The sequence below is a fragment of the Primulina tabacum genome, chromosome 5 (assembly GCF_025594145.1).
Source record: "Primulina tabacum isolate GXHZ01 chromosome 5, ASM2559414v2, whole genome shotgun sequence".
Classification (NCBI taxonomy): domain Eukaryota; kingdom Viridiplantae; phylum Streptophyta; class Magnoliopsida; order Lamiales; family Gesneriaceae; genus Primulina; species Primulina tabacum.
Genome location: NC_134554.1, coordinates 36,447,950 through 36,465,779, shown reverse-complemented (window position 1 = coordinate 36,465,779; position 17,830 = coordinate 36,447,950). Strand labels below are relative to the sequence as shown.

The 17,830-nt window shown below is 36.3% G+C and overlaps 1 protein-coding gene and 1 long non-coding RNA gene across 4 annotated transcripts in view; both read left to right on the top strand.

Annotated features, from left to right (window-relative positions):
• LOC142547507 (putative phosphoinositide phosphatase SAC9) overlaps window positions 1-17,830 on the top strand; it is a 61,592-nt gene that overhangs the window by 8,245 nt on the left and 35,517 nt on the right. The gene's annotated exons all lie outside the window — the stretch shown is intronic.
• LOC142544981 (uncharacterized) lies at window positions 13,227-17,328 on the top strand. Of its 2 annotated transcripts, XR_012820179.1 has the most exons (4): window positions 13,227-13,304; window positions 16,888-16,992; window positions 17,059-17,192; window positions 17,297-17,328. It is a non-coding gene; the product is annotated as an uncharacterized LOC142544981 (long non-coding RNA). The 2 variants fall into 2 exon arrangements; XR_012820178.1 differs by lacking the exon at window positions 13,227-13,304 and having other exon boundaries at window positions 16,746-16,992.

Below are 17,830 nucleotides of genomic sequence, written 5' to 3'. Positions count from 1 at the left end.
ACCTCCGTGAAGCGCGCCCAACTCAATGTAGTCAAATTCAGGGCTACTGATGCCCCTTCCCACCATAAGCGGGCATCTCCTCCGAATAAATAGGTGGCACATCGAACTCGATCTGCATCTCCAAGCTCCATAAACTCAAAGATAACCTCGAGGGACTTGATCCAGCCCTCAGCAATCATGGGGTCCGTCGTCCCTGAAAACTCCTTAGGACGCATCTTCATGAATCTCTCATAGACAGCCTCGGGCCCTGTCGGCCTGGTCGCCACAACATTGTTCCCCGCAAACTGTGCGAAGAACTGAGTCATCTCAGCTAGCATCTGGGCATTCATGTCCGGTGGAGGTGGAGGTGGTAATTCTCTCTCCTGCCTCTGCTCCTCACCATCCTCTTGGCGAGGCTCAACATTACCTCTCGGGCGTCCAACATGGCGTCTAGGAGGCATACTGTTTCATATATAACCCATACGTAACTAACATGCATAATTCCATAATTTATTTAAATTTAAATACTAAACAATAAAAATCTGGACGTAAAATAATTCATGAAAACATGCTGTTAACTAATTCATGCTTTGAATAAAATGCGTAAATGTAAAAGTGACAGACCGAAGACGTGACTTCGTGAGCTTCTCGTGGTCAGTAGTAGTACAACCCTATACATAATCATTGCTCTGATACCAGCTATAATGGTCCGAAAATACGTACTTGAAAAATTGCGGAAAATTTAAAAATTTTCTTTTTAAATAATCAAAATGTCTCATTCACAAAATTAAACCGATAAATAACGTTTAATATTCAAAATGGCAGCGGAAGAAATTTAATGTTTGCAAAATAACCGTTTAAAAGTAATCCAACGACAGATAAAAATATTTGATCGTAAAATAATAAATGTTGAAAAATGAGGTCCTCGGGTTCCACTACTGCCGACCCAAGCTAGCTCACTGGTCCCCGACCTCATCAGTACCTACAACAATCAAGTCTAGTGAGTATAAAGACTCATCATGCATATATCGTAAATAGCAAGTAAATAGATAGTAAAATCGCATGCAAGAGGAAATATCATGTCCTGAGGTATAACGTAAAATATCGTGTCATGATTAATTATAGTACGTGCATGACTAAACTGAAAATATCCTAAGTGAAAATGTTTGCTCCTTGGAGCCCTGAAATGAAATAACTTGCAATAATTTTCTGGTGAGATTATGGTCTACGCAAGTGGTCCCTGAGCTGAACTGACCGATAGCTGACGACCGAGTGAAATAATAATCGTCTGATCAGAATAATGCCACAGTATACTGGGTGGTATAACCGAACTGACCGGTAACTGACGACCAGGTGAAATAGTAATCCCATGATAGTAAAGTGACCACAAGCAATATCGCATAAATCTCAAAATGAATATTCTGTACGTAATATAATTAAATAACATAATTAAATATCCTGAAATAATTTTACTGATTGGGTTGGATCGCTCCCAGGCTCACTGCGACTTAAATCTAACATAAAAAAATATGCAATTGATTTATTTGACCAAACTATGCAATTAAATCCGAAAACGCGACAATTACGCCCAATGACTTCGTATTTAATCATGACTCCATACCAACCCGAGCCAACACTGAACCATCATATAGTCATGATTAAAATACGCCTAGAATGATGAAATAATGCTCCTAAATTTACCGTACTCGAAATTTAGTGAATGGAGGCAAAAAACGTGAAACGCTCTTTCGAGAGTCATTTTGGCACATTGCACCGTAAATTCTCGTACGACCTCTAAAATGATCCGAATCATGAACCGCCAAAAACATGACCTTCCCAACATGATGAGGTAATGTCCAGTCCAAGTCCATAGGCTAAAATCCAGCCAAGAACTCGGAACATACCTCTGAACCACAGCACACTTGCTGTCAAAAGTTACAGCAGCATGCTTGCGTTTCCTTTGCGTCGTTTGCGAGGATACTGGCCATTGAGGCTTGAACCACCAACCATAACCTCTTACCAACATCCTAAGGAATGATTCGAACCATGGCTAAGAGCCCTAGGCCAGCCACAATTCGAACCAAACCCAGAAACTATCGAAAAGTCCCACCCGAGAGCAATTCTGTGCGCGTGGGGTGTTGCTACGCTTCTTGCTGTCGTGGACCATTCCAGTGGCCATTTGGTTGAACATGACACGATCTAAACATCAAGGGGTATGGTATGAACCATGGCTATGGGCCAGAGGCCAAACAAGATTCACACCACACCACTAAACTCGAAAGTTACACCACCAGAATTCGAAAGGGGCGAAGGGGCTGTGGGCTGTTCTTGTGTTTTGATTTAAAAACCGATTCACCACGGACCAAGCCTCCAAAAGGGCAACTTAGTCACGTCTTAGACATGATAGGAAAGTGTTCTAACCATGGCTATAGGCCCTTAGGGTAGCCAAGATCAGAAACTCTCCTTGACAGCAAAACAGAAGATTTTTCGAAACTCAAATGGCATGAATGAAGAATTGCTGTCATTTTCGGTTTCTAGCATGCATGGGGCTTGTTTGGATGGACCAACATGGTCTTGACACACCCTAGTACGTGTCTATATGCAGCCTTGGAAGCCTGGAATCGAACCAACACTTGAAACCATCGAAACAAAGCAAAGGCGTTAAGTGTTCAAGAAGGCAAGAAAATTCTGTACATGGTTCGAAAGTTGCTGTCATGCATTTCGATTTTCATGGTTAATGATCGTGCACAAGGGATGTTAAAATCATTATATGACTTGATTGAGGAGTAAATAAAAATATATACATGCCTGGATATTTTTGTTTTGAAGAAAACAAAAAGAAATACACATGCGGCGCGGGGGAGACGGAGTGCTTTTCCTTCTTGTTTGCTACTCGGTTTGTTCTCCTATTTTCTCACGATTTTCTCACGATTTTTCCTCTCTGAAATGCTCTGAATTTCTCTCAAATTTTCGGTGGTGGTGATGGGGAGGATGGCTAGGAAAATATATGGGAAGATTGCAAGATAAAGGGAGGAGAATAATCTTTCTATCCTAATTTATTTGTTAGATAGGAACCAAGATTGATATCAAAGATTTTTGGGGGATATTACAGGATGCATATGGTTGAATTTATGGTCTAGGAGCAAGGGAAGATATTGCTTAAATAAATTATTTGTTGGTGATTTAAAAGTTGAAAGAATAATTACCTAGAAAAAAGATTAAGGGAAAGATAGTAAAGAATGAGTTGTAAATCCAAAATTAAATCTTTGAAATAGAGGGGTGGCCGATTTTCTTCCTTCAAAAACAAGGGAGAATTTTGCTTAAATCATTGTTATTGAAGATTTAGTGTGATTTAATTATCTCCCAAGAAAAAAAATAAGGAGAGAATCAATATTGAGTTGTAAATCAAAAGACTAAATCTTTAAAGCAATAATAAGGTTGACCGATTTTAATTAATTAAAATAGGGTAGGGAATTGTTTATTTACTAATTATTGGAGAATTAAAAGTGAGGGACTTATCTCCTAAAAATGGATAAGGAAGGAAATCAATTAAATTGTGAGTTGACAACTTTTAAATCCTAAAAATTGAGAGGGCCGAAATTCTTAAGTAAAATAAAGGGAAAATATTTCTTAATTATTGAATTTTTTAAATCTCTAGTGTTTTATCTGCCCATTAAATATTTTAGGGAATTAAGGAATTAATTATTGAACTTTATTTACTACTTATCTCAACTTATTTAGATAATTTCTTAAACATTCTTTTACATTAAATTAATTTATTATTTAACTTAAAGAAATTCTAGGAATATTTTCTAAATATTAAAATTTATCTTTTTACTCCAACTCCAGTCCGGCCTCAATTAATTAACTGAAAAGATAGCAACTAAACTACTGCATAAAATAAGTAAATAAATTTAAAGAAAAGAATTTAAATTCTCATGCAATAAAAATCATTTTAATTTAAATACTAGAATTATGCATGGCTTATACGTAGTCAAATTTTCGGGTTCTACACGCCCCTATGCTACAAATTCAGTATTTTTCCAGAGAGTTCCGCGCCCGAGCGGTAGAAAATGGCCGCCCGAGCGTCGATGCATTACAAGTCCAGAATTTAGGCAGAATGTTCCGCGCCCGAACGGTAGAAAATAACCGCCCGAGCGCCTCCTTGCATAAAAAAAGATAAGTTTCGAAATCTTTAAGCTTCCTTATCACTCCATCAACTTCCTAACAACAAAGAACTCGAAAGAACTCCAAGAAATCTTCCTCCAAATGCTTTCTTCTTCCTCTTCTTCATCATTTTGAAGCTAGTAATTAGTTCTTCATCACAATAGCCTCCTAGGGTGGTAAGTATTCAACTCTTTAATGGTTGTTCCACCTAGTATCGACATAGTAACTGAATTATTGATATATTTGAAAGTATAGTAGTGAGAAACATCGTCTCAACCCAATATTCGTACGCTTGGACTGTAAATTGGCATGTTCTTGAAGTAATACATGAGTAATATTATGAATTTCAAATGCTTCCCATTGTTTATTGATATTTGTACATTGTTTGTAAGCTCCAAAATTTAGACGACGTAACCCAACTGCATGCAAATCTAGGAAAATATGAAAAATAAGTAGTTAATTGATTTAATTGCTTAATTAATTATGTGTCATGCATGATTATATGTTAAATAGTATTTTATTATCTTTATGCATAAAACTGTATTTTTAAGGATTATTCAAGTTGCGATCGAAGAACGGAGACCGAGGGCGGAAAAACGTAAAATGTTTTTACTAAATAATTGTTTTTAATTATTTAAAATATGATTGTGGGTTTTTCTTATTTTTGAAAATAAGGGGTTTTGAGGTGATTTTATACGCCGGGACGTAAATTTTATCGGTGTTGGTTTTTCAACAAAAATACGAACTTTTTGGCAACCCGACTATTAAATTCACAAACTATTTTTACCAAAATTATTTTGATATTCTAATTAAATCCTAATTAAGACTAATGAGCCTAAATTGTTGGATTAATAGGCCTGTTAGTGATTAATTAGTATATATTATATGTTAAATCTCCTATTACCCTACAAACTCACGCCTCAATTTCAGAATTTTGACACGCCTCAAATCTGATTTTTTTTCTCTCCCAAAACCCCTCAAAACACACGGCTCACACACAACAAATTGGAAGAAATTTTCGGTAAAGCTCAAGGAAATTCAAAGCCAAGGTCTTGCTCCGTTCTTCGTCATCATAAACGATTAATCGTGCGTTAAAAACGCAAAGGCACGTCTTTCCTTTCCTTCAAAACATCATCACACCATAGTATTTGTGTAACGTCCCGAGAATTTGAAGGGTCACGTAAACCACATGCATGCAAGTTATTAAATTTCTTTGGTATTTCATTAAATTGTTTTAATGTTTTAAATGCATTTTATTTCGTTAATTTGTGTTTAATATTTTTATGCATTTTATGCATAATTAGGGCATGATAGAATTTAATTCATGAAATTTTAAAGGTTCATTCATTAAAGATTTTTAAGTTTCATTTCACGCTCGAACGAGGAACGGAGACCGGAGAATTTTCAGAAAAAATTATTTTATTACATGATTAATTTTTATTAATTAATATAAGGTGTTTAGAGGTATTTTTCAAGAAATAGGATTTTATTGGGTATTTTGACCCGCAGTGATTTTATTTTAACCGGTACGTAAATTTTATCAAATCGGTAGAACTTTTGAGGGTTCGGCTAATATTTTCAAAATGTTTCCAACACGAAATATTTTTCGGGAATATATTTGAAATTAATGGGCCAACTTTTAAGCTCATTGGGCTTAAAACTCTTTTAAGCTTTTAATTAAACCATTTAAGGACCATTAGATATTTTATTAATAACTAATTAAGGCTACCCTACATCTATTATTTTACACCAACCGACACCCTCACTCCCACTAGCCAACACACCCCTTCCCCTATCAGTATCTCTCGATTTCAGCACCATTTCTTCAGCCAAGCTTCGGCCGCCTCCTTGTTCTTGCAAAAGAAAGTTTCCGGCGCCGCCTCGTTGCTCCTTTCTTCATCGTTTTTGCGTAGAAATCATCAAAGGCACGCATGTACTTTTATTTATGCATCATACATGCTAGTTATTTTCTGATTTGGGTGTTTGTTTGCATAGAAGTCTTGATCTAGCCATGCACAGGAAAGCTTTTCAATTTTACTTACGTTTTTGCATCTTTTGATCATTACTCACGTTTTCCTTGTGTGATGTGCCAAGGGCTGCTACGTTCAAGTGTTAAAGGGGCTGTGCGAAAGGGGTTTAGGTGTTGTCATGGTTGCTGAGGCCGCGATCTGTCCTTGTTGATGAGAAGGGTCAGTGGCTTTGAGGTTTAGGTGGTGTCAGGGGCGGAGCCAGAAATATGGCTCTGCCCGGGCTGGAATTTTAAATTCTAGTATATTTTAATATTTTAAATTGATCTACTCGGGCTAATATCGTATTATTCCAAAATTATACATAATTTATACATACATTTAAAAAAAAAAAATTGGACCAAACAAGTACATGCCTCCACCCCTGGGTGGTGTCCTTGGTAGCTGAGAGTGAGGGGTGATGGGTTCAGGAGATGTGAGAGATCCAGTTGTGCGAGAACCCTTCCTAACCTTGGATCAGACCCTGGTGGGACTGAGCTATGGTCTGGAATGGTGAGAGTACAGCTGGGCGCGGTTGTGTGCTTGTTCGAGTGAAGGGAAAAGCGTAGTGTGCGTGATGCTCGGGTCCCGAGTTCGTGCGTGCTAGGGTGTGTATGGGGTTGAGGCCGTTAGTTTTACGGGTCCAAGAAGATGTCAAGATGGGCTTGGAGGGGTTGAGAAGTGACTGGTCCTGTTAGGTGCAAGCCTAGGAATGCTTGAGTGCAAGTGGTGCCATTCGGGTTTTGGGAAGGAAAGTTGCCGAGTTTTCCAGCAACTGTAGGGGACTGGTCTTCGTGAGTTAGGGGCCTTAATTGTTGGGTTTTAGGACTTTTAAATGTTTGTAAGATATGGTAAAAAGTTGGGAAAGTTTTGGTTAAGTTTCGGTTTGATTCGGGTTAAAATCGGAACCCGGGTCCAAGTTTTAAAACGAATCGGTTAAGTTGTAAAATGAGCTCAAGTTTATGTCTAGGAATGCTTATAAATATATTTTGGGACATTTTTAGGAGTTTGGTAAGCTTTGGATCAAAATAATGAGTTTTGGATTTATCCGGGATTTAGTCGTCACACGAAACGTTAATTAAACGATTAATGGAAACATCTAGATTTAAGCTTAATAAAATTATGTAAAATTATATTTAAACTCAAATAATTATTAGAAGTCTAAGTTTTTAATTTGGGAATTTTATGCTAAGTTTTGGTTTAATTCAGGATTAAAACGCATTAATATGTTATAGCTAAAGATTAATTTAAAAGTCATCGATTTAAGTCAAATAAAAATATGGAAAAATTCGTGTAGGCTTAAATAATTATTTGGGACATGTTAGAGTCAATGGAATTAAGAAAATGTCAAAAAGGTGAAATTTTACATCTAGGGGCAAAACGGTAATTTTTGGGTTTCCAGGGGCAAAATGGTCATTTTGCACCGGGGCGAGATTTTGGTCCTGGCAGCGCCCTGAGCACAAATTTACTATATTTTAAAGGTTTATGCATCATGATCACGATTTTTAAGATTTTACGAAAATATACGTTGCATGCTTGGTTTAAAGGAAAAATTATGTATATGCATGTTTTTATTAAGTGGTGAATATGATGATGTTTTTGAAGGATGGGAGTTGGTTGTGACTGACGATGTATATGTATACGTGATATGATTGGAGATATCGTGAGGGAAAAGGCCCCAGAGGGAGCCCGTTTACGTGAGAAGGCCCCAGATGGAGCCCGACGATCGTATTTCCGTTGACATGATATGAGATATGATGAGCTGAGGCCAAGGCTCAGTTGACAGGTAATGCTGTCGCTGATGTCCCCGCCGTCGGGTACCACGGTTTTATAGATAGATCCATCGATAGAGCTGATACGAAAGTCACAACTAATGAACTGAATTCAATTAAAAAAGAAAACGTTTACGTATATGATGACATGATTTAATATGATATGATTTTACACGACACGTTTACGTATATGATGACATGAGATGACATGATTTAACACGTTTATGCTGATACGATGATACATGATATGATTATTACCACGTTTTGAAAGGACACGTTTCCGTATACGATTTTTACTGCAGACACGAATGCTTTTAAGTTCATGAAAGATATGTTGAGTATGATATTTTTCACTGCTGTGTGCTACGTATATGTACTTGCTATTACTGGTACATGTGTGTTGAGTCTTTAGACTCACTAGGCGTGTGTGATGCAGGTGAATTGATGATGAGGAGACTAAGGTGCCGAACTCTGAGTAGGCAGACCTGGTGCGGTGACAGGACCCGAGGACCGCAAGTTTTCCGCATAATGTTTTATGAGATTTGAAAGGAAAGAAATATTTTAATACGTTAATGATTTTAAGATTTTTATATGTTTATTTTTACGTATGAGTTTGGATAAGTTTGGTTATTTTAAACTGCGCTATTTTTACTGGCAAATATTTAAGATTATTTTTAAATGTTATATTTTTCTATTACGATTTTTACTCCTTGACGTTTACGTTTGATGTTGGTCATTTTAAACTGTGATATTTTTATTGTAAAATAAAGACGATTATTTTAAATGATATTTCGAAAATGTGAGCTTTTAAAAAAAAATATTCTGCACCTTTAAAACAAGTAGACGTCACAATTTGTTTATGCATGATTTTGTTTTAGAAAAACATATCACCAAGTTAAATTTTCGTAACTATATGCTTATGTGTTCTAAATTGGTGTTTTCAATTTCCAAAATCATGTTTTATATGTGTTAAAGGGGCTGCCATGATCAGGACATGCTTAGACATTGTTTTACATGAGGGTAGGGTCCTAAAATAAGCCACAATCATGCACAAAATCGAACACACAAAGCTTGAAGCATGTTGCTGTCATGGGAAAACAAGGGGTTCGATTTTTGTCTTCACGGCTGGGCATGGTGTTGGCTCCTATCCAGGGGCTACCCAGGGTCGTGAGGGAGTCCAGGGTAGAGTCCTAGCCATGAGTCCTAGCCATGCTAGGACTCGAGCTAAGGGGCTTGGGATGAGTCCTTGACAACAAGGACTCCTACCCGAGAGATGTCATGAGGGGCGCGCAGGGTTCAGCGCTTGCTCGGGGCGTGGGGGCTTGGCCTGGGGTTCGATGGCTGGGTCTGAGTGAGTCCTTAGGGTCCTAAGTAGGTGGCATCAAGTGGGTTCAGGGGTTGGGCTCGCTGGTAAGGTCCTGCAAGCTAGAACAAGGAGTCCATCCATCTTAGGAGTCTCAGCCAGCTTATGTTAGGAGTTGGGGACTTCGGTTTTTGATATAGGTAAGGTTTCCGTGGGATTCAAGGGTCTAGTAGGGTACTCTAGTGTGTTGGTCAGAGTTTGGATCAACATGGTTTGGGGGTGACTCGAGGAAATCGAAAGATGGCTCGGGGTCGAAGTTTATGTGTCATATTAGGGTTTTTAAACTTAAGTAAATTGAAAAACGGCTCACAGGGGTCGAGTCATGGTTCATGGGGGCTAAAATAATATAAAAAAACTAAATTTAGAATTTAGGAATTTTATATTAAAGTTTGGGATTTTTCGTAATTTAAACGCCTTCAAAACGTCTAATTACGAATTAATTAAAAAGTCTAGTTTTTATGCTAAATAAAATTATGGAAATTTTAATTTAAGCTTAAATAACTATGTGAGACATGTTAGAGTCAAATAAATCAAGAAAAAGTCAAAAACGTAAAATGTCACGTCCAGGGGTAAAACGGTCTTTTTACATCAGAAAATTAGTAAACGTCATGGCAGTGCCCTATTTGCTGTTTTATATGCTAATATGATTATTTCACATGTTTATGAATTTTTATTTGTTGAAATTATGATTTTTATATGTTCATGAATTATTAAGGGTTAAATTGGACATTTAAAAGATATATATGTTGCATGCTTGGTTTCAAAATAAAATGATATTATATGCATGTTTTATTAAGTGATGGAAATACGACATGTTGAAGGATGTGAAGGGATTGTGACTACTACATGTTGGAAATATCGTGAGGGTTATGGTCCCAGTGGGAGCCCGACGATCGTGTTTTCTTGGATACGGATACGAATACGAATAATACGAATATGTTAATACGTTGGTCAGGGCCCAGTTGACCGGTGAGAGTGTTGCTGGTGTCCCCCGCCGCCCAGTATTGTGGTTTTCTCTAGATGGATGCATCGCCTAATACGATTAAGAATACGAGTCACAATCACGATCTGAATTCAACAAACACGAGCATGAATATGAATATGGATACGAATATGGATATGAATATGAATATGTTTAAGATTATGTGTTATTTTTATGAAAATGTAAAGTTTAAAGTTTATGCATTATTATGAAATTGATATTTTAAGTACAAGTATTTTTCACTGTTATATGTTAACTCTATTACGTATTACTTGATACCAAGGATAGGATGTGTTGAGTCTTTAGACTCACTAGGTGTGTATGATGCAGGTGATATAAATAACTATGATATCGGAGGCCTTGATGGGTGACTTGCTGGACTGTCGTTGCACATAACCCGAGGACCAGCGCTTCTATTTTCCGCATTTAAGTTTTGATTTTAAGTTAAAGATTTTACGACATTTTATTTATGCTTTTTGAGAGATTTTTGAGATATTTAGTATGGGCTACACTTTTCAACATTTATCGCTTTTTAGATTTGGTAAAACGTTTTACGATTTCTGGTTTTGAATATTCTATTTGGATTTTCAAATACTAGTTGAATGGTTTATTTTAAAATGGTGCAAAAGTATTTTTATGTATATGTATATGTATAGGCCGAAAGTTTGAGAGTTTAAAAAAAATTTCGTACTTTTTAAGAAAACGAATAAGCAGACGTTTCATTGTTTGTATGTTTATTGATAGAAACATAGCACCATATTTCATTGTTATGTATTAAATATAAAAGAAAGTCATGAATATTGAAGATGAGTGCTAAGTCATGAACATGAACATGAAAGGAAAATGACAGATTTTTATATGATATAGAGCTTGTTGACATCATGGGTGATTTTAAGTCCACCAAACCTATTAGCCAATATATGTTCATGGGGTGTGGGGTTGCCAAAGGTGCTCCCTGACATACAACACAGTAGTAGCTATATAAAAAAACAAGCACGGTAGTACAGGTCAACTAATGAGGCTCAGTACAAAAATGAACATGAATATATGCTATGATATGACATGGTTTAAAGATTCATTGTTGATCACGACTTGATATGTATGTTCCTTCTACGCATATTGATACGTACAAGTGCCAAATTATTGAGTTTTATAAACTCACGTAGCTCATGTATTACATGATCATGTAAAGGAGAGACATAGGATGGCGGTTCACCAATGGATTCTTGTGACATGCCTTACCTCGACAAGAACCTGGACGTCTTTTTGTATAGCTTCCGCATATGTATTACAATGAATGTTATGTCAGGGTCTGAAACAAGTTTCACAATGTTATGACTATATGTATAACAATAGGGTGTGTGGTTGTCTATGAAAATATGTTTGATATTGTTGCTTGAGTTGAGTTTTTGGCTTTTACAAGAATGTAAAGACATCATGCCAAAAATTTTATCAACCGTCAAATCGATGCCCATTGTTTGAAATTGCTTCATAATATAAGTATATATCATTCAAACTCTATTTTGATTAGACATATAAGTATCAAACAAGTTCCACTATATATACGATGATACAATGTATGTTTATATGTGAGAATATGTTTATAAGTGTGTATATATGGTATTGCTTGAGTTTTTGGCTTAGACAAATTGTAGGGACATCATGCCAAAATTTTTATACACCGTCAAGTGACGCCCCTTGTTTGAATTACTTCATAATATAGATCTAACATTCAAATCCTATTTTGATTATGGTAATCATGTCAAGTATAGAGTAAGGGTGTGACAAGTATAGATTCTATTTATTCTCTAATACTCTCATCAGTTGAGGGAAATGTTTTCTTGTTATGGAATGCTCAAATAGTTTACATTTTTCTCCAAATTCGATTCATAAAAAATATCTTGGAACTATACTTGGTTGATTTTTGAAGTATTCCGATTCTGTGTTTATTAATCATGGTTTTTTTTGTTGCTTCCTGATGCATACTGCAGATGGTGGTCTAAGAGATACATTTGTCCTTGTTGTTACGTTGGACTCTGGTGAAGTATATATCATTGTTAGATCGTCTACTAGAAGTGACGCTAAGTTGATCTATGTTGATCCAACTAATGGGGCTCTTCGTTATACACCAAAGCAGGGTTATGATATTTTCAAGTCTCAAAAGGAAGCGCTAGATTATTTAACCAACAGTTCAAAGTGGCTTTGAGACGTCTAATATTAGTTTTTCTTTAATAGGTACTAAAATTTTTTTTCTTCCTTTAACACTTTCGGCCGAATATATTTACATATATATAAATAATTTTGCACCTTTTAGAATAAACTCACCAACTATTTTACGCAAAATTCAAAACGCGGTGAAAAATATAAAATCGTCAAACCAAAACCTAAACCTAGCATTTTTTCAAAAATAATAAATCCTCTCAAAAACTACTCAAAAGCATGAAAGTCATAAAATTTTTAAAAGTATTGTAAAATCATAATAGTGCGGAAAAACTAGCAATGATCATCGGGTTATGTGCACCATCAATCCAGCTAGTTCAACCACTAAGTCCTCCAATATCATCAAAATTATCCTCACCTACATCACTCACACCTAGGGGTGTCAAAAATGAACCCGACACGCTAACCCGACACGGGACGACACAAAAAATATCGGGTTTGGGTTTATGATTCTTGGGTTCGGGTCGAAACGGGTCAGACCCAAATGCAAACCCGTAAAAAAATAATTTCCGGGTGGGTTTGGGTTGAACCGGGTTGACCTGAAAAAATATCAGGTCACCCAGTGACCCGAATCCACCCGACCCACCATATTTTTTTAATTTTTTTTTTACAATTTACACAACTTTTGTCCAGGCTTTCTCACTAAAATAAAGCCCAACCCAATTAGAGCATCTAAGTATTAACCCTTGTTGTTGTCTGCTTCTCATTTCTCAATTCTCATCTCGTCAAATGTATCATTCTCCGCTTCTCACTCAAGCATCCAAGTGAAACCATTTGGCCTTCTCCGCTAATCCGCTTCTCGTCCAGCCGTCCAGGTGAACAAACTGAGTTTTATTAAAGTAATCTCTATTTGGGTTTGCTCTCAAAATTTTCTATTGAACATATAATTTGAAATTTAAATTCTCAATTTATTGCTCGCAATTTATTCTTCTTACAGAAATCTGTGACTCTGTCGGGCTTCAACACATCATAATTGATCAAACAGAGCAGTCGCAAGTAAAAATGCAGTATTTTACTTCATACACTAAGAAACTGAACACAAAAAGACTTATCCTCGTGTCCATGAAAATCATGAACGGGGAACAAACCCAAATGTAAACTTCAATTTGAATATAAACGGGGAAAATTATTTTTAGTTATGTTTTTTATCGAGTTTTTTTCCCGCAAATTTAACATGTAAATTTTTTCACCAAGTATATTTTCTATTTTTAGTTATTGTTAAAACGTTTTTTTACTGTAAATGTAAACTTATTTTGTTAAAACATATTTGTTTTGGTTATTAAAAAATTAGAAGAACAAATAATTTTTTTCACCAATATATTTTAATTATATGTTTAAACCTAACATGAGGGAAGAAGCAAACTTTATTTACAACTTCTTTTGTTAAATAAATTCAGTGACAATTGGGTATCATTGTATAACATTAATGATCGAAAGTTCGGGAATTGTTAATTTTTTGTTTGTAGCTAATAATATTTTTATATCATTGTATAACATTAATGATTGAAAGTTCAAGGAATTGTTAATTTTTTGCTTGTAGCTAATAATATTGTTATGCCTTTTAATTGATCGAATGAGTTCAGAACCTATTGGTCTTGTTCACGAGGAGGATAGTGTGGAGGGTGTTCATGTGTTGGATTTAGATGTTGATGAAGAAACATGTACTAACTTGCAAGGTCGGGCCTCCAGAAGTGTTAAACGAAAGAGACCTTTAAAATCACAATGGTGGCAATATTTTGAGATGCTTCCAGAAGTAGAAGGAGAAGAAAAGCGTTGCAAATGTAAAGCATGTGGGACACGTACAAAGCAGACAGTAGCATGGGGACAGATAATCTCCAACGCCATATTCTCAAACAGTGTCCTAGACAGAGAACTCGTGATATTGCTCAGGCTTTGTTAGAACAAGGCGATAAAAGTCTTGCCATAAGGTCACAAAAGTTCAGCCAAGAAAGATTTAGAGAGTTGCTAATATTAGCAATTGTGAGACATGATTTACCATTTCAGTTTGTGGAATATGAGGCAATTAGATCAATTTTTACATATTTGGAACCTCAAGTCAATCATTTCACTAGAAACACCGCAAGGACTGATATTCTCAAGATGCATAAAAATGAATACAATAGACTAGCTCAAGAAATGCGTTCATGCCCTGGAAAAATTTGTTTCACTTCCGATTTGTGACTTCTATTGTCACTGATGTCTATGTATGTTTGACAGCGCATTTCATTGATTATAATTGGGTTTTGCAAAAAAATATTATCAATTTCTCTTACATGCCTCCACCTCTGTAAAGGCCCGGATTTGACGACTGTCCTCACTGTATCAAGACGAGTCTTTCCAGCGTGCTTATGTCCTCACTCACACGCACCCTGGGAAACTTCCCAGGAGGTCACCCATCCCAAAATTGCCCCAAGTCAAGCACGCTTAACTTTGGAGTTCTTATGTGATGAGCTACCGAAAAGAAGATGCACCTTCGTGATATGAGTAGTACATATCAAATGTTTTAAGCCCTCTTCAACTGTACAGTCCATTACATTGAACAGTCTCGGAATCCCTCTCATTCCGGTGCGGGATCGGTCATTCATGTTCCCTCCACCTAGAAAGCCTGCCAGGAGCCGCTCATTGTCCGTGCAATCTCATGTCACCGACGATCACCCCCCGCCCTCTTCGGCCCCGGGCCTAACATGCCCACCAGCTTCCGCTTGGTTCGTCCCCGAACCACACCGTACTAAGAGAGGTCGGCTCTGATACCAACTGTAAAGGCCCGGATTTGACGATTGTCCTCACTGTATCAAGACGGGTCTTTCCAGCGTGCTTATGTCCTCACTCACACGCACCCTGGGAAACTTCCCAGGAGGTCACCCATCCCAAAATTGCCACAAGTCAAGCACGCTTAACTTTGGAGTTCTTATGTGATGAGCTACCGAAAAGAAGATGCACCTTCGTGATATGAGTAGTACAAATCAAATCTTTTAAGCCCTCTTCAACTGTACAGTCCATTACATTGAACAGTCTCGGAATCCCTCTCATTCCGGTGTGGGATCGGTTCATTCATGTTCCCTCCACCTAGAAGCCTGCCAGGAGCCGCTCATTGTCCGTGCAATCTCATGGCACCGGCGATCACCCCCCGCCCTCTTCGGCTCCGGGCCTAACAACCTCACTCTGGTATTGCATTGTGTGATAAAATCAATAGCTTATTCAATGCTTGGGGAATTCAAAGAAAAGTTTTCACAATTACATTGGACAATGCCGGTGCAAATGATGTGTTTGTTGGCCTTTTAAGGGATCATCTTAGTTTAAATTGTTCATTAGTGAATGGTGGCGAGTTTTTGCATGTTCGTTGTTGTGCACACATTCTCAATTTAATTGTCCAAAAAGGTTTGAAAATAATTGATCATTCCGTTGATAAGATTCGTGAATGTGTAAAGTATGTAAAAGGCAGCCAAGTGAGAAAGAAAAAGTTTGTAGAATCTGTTACCCAAACTTCGCTGGATCATAAGAAATCACTTAGTCAAGATGTTCCTACTAGATGGAATTCTACGTATTTGATGCTTTCTAGTGCCATATATTATCGACGTGCTTTTAATCATTTGAAATTGACTGATACTAATTTCACACACTGTCCATTGGTTGAAGAGTGTGTTCAAGCTGAAAAAATATGCAAATTTCTTGAGGTTTTCTATGAGACAACAACTTTATTTTCTGGGGTGAAATATCCTACTGCCAACCTTTATTTTCCTCGTGTCTTTACGGTTTAATTGACATTAAGTCAAGCCTTGCAAAGCTCTGATGATTTCATGAGATCAATGGCCAATCTGATGTTACAGAAATTTGACAAGTACTGGAAATATTATAACATTTTGTTGTCCATTGCTGTGATAATTGATCTGAGGTTCAAGATGCAGTTTGTTGAGTTTTGTTACAACAAGTTATACGGACATGGTAGTAACCAATTAAGTCTGGTGAAGTCTAAATTAGTTTCTTTGTTTGAGAAATATATGGACCTTGCTTCTAAATCAAGTAGTAGCAACACATCTACGAGTTCTCACAGTGGCATTGATGATAATGCTTCTCTTCCTCTAAATTCAGACAGTGGATGCGTGGATGTTTTGAAGGTATTTATGATAATTTTTTTATTTTTCTCACTATTTTTTAATTTTCGTTACCAATACATTTAATTTATGATGTAGGAATTTGACACATTTCGAAGAACAGAATCAAATGATAGAGCTCAAAAGAGTCAATTAGATCTTTATTTGGATGAACCGAAAATTGACAGATCTTCAAAATGTGATGTTCTTGCATTTTGGAAAGCTTAACAATTTAGGTATCCTGAACTTGCACAAATGGCCAGAGATATTTTGAGTGTTCCATTTTCTACAATTGCTTCTGAATCAGCTTTTAGCACGGGTGGTAGGATACTTGACCAATATCGTAGTACAATGAAGCCTGATGTTGTTGAGGCGTTGATTTGTTGTAGAGATTGGTTAGTTGGACATAAAGGTTAGTGATTCTTTTTATTATTTTCATTTTAAAGTTAACTGTTTTACTAATATTTTATTTTTGTAGAAACTACTGAGGTGAGGTTGGATGATTTGACTGAAAATATTATGAATTTATTCATAAATGAGGATGATGGATCAAACAATGTTGCAACGGATGATTGATGATTCTAACAATGCTATGATACCTAGTATTGAAAAGTAAGTTAAATTTTATAAATTCATAATTTTTGAAAACTTTTACCCTTTCTTATTTTCATTTTTTAAATATTATTTAAAAGTTTGACTTCTACAAACAAATGTAGAACAATCAAGAAGTCAGAAGACAGAAGTGGAGCTTTGATTATTGTCACTTGGAAGTTGAAAATTATTTTGTTATGTTTGAAGACCTTTTGAATAGCTTTTGCTATTATGTGTTTGAATTAAATGTTATTATTATCATTATGTGTTTTGAATATTTATCTAATTATTGTGTTGAAAAATTAATATCCACACATAGACAACTAAAATTCTATTGCACACAATCACAACATTACACATTCTTAATGAGAAATTTGTGAGGATATTATTAGAAATGTTAGCTATATGACATATTATTATTTTTTTTCGAATTTTTTCATTAATTTTTTTTAAAAAATAAATAAAATTGGGTTAGACGGGTTGAGTCGGATTAGTGTTCGGGTTGGGGATTTTCAGGTTGCTTTAGGTTCGGGTTGAAAAAAAAATAAAAAATTACGCGGGTTGACCCGACACCCGACCCACCCGACCCGTTTTACACCCCTACTCACACCTAGTGAGTATGATGACTTAGCAAACTTTAACCATTATAACAAGTAATA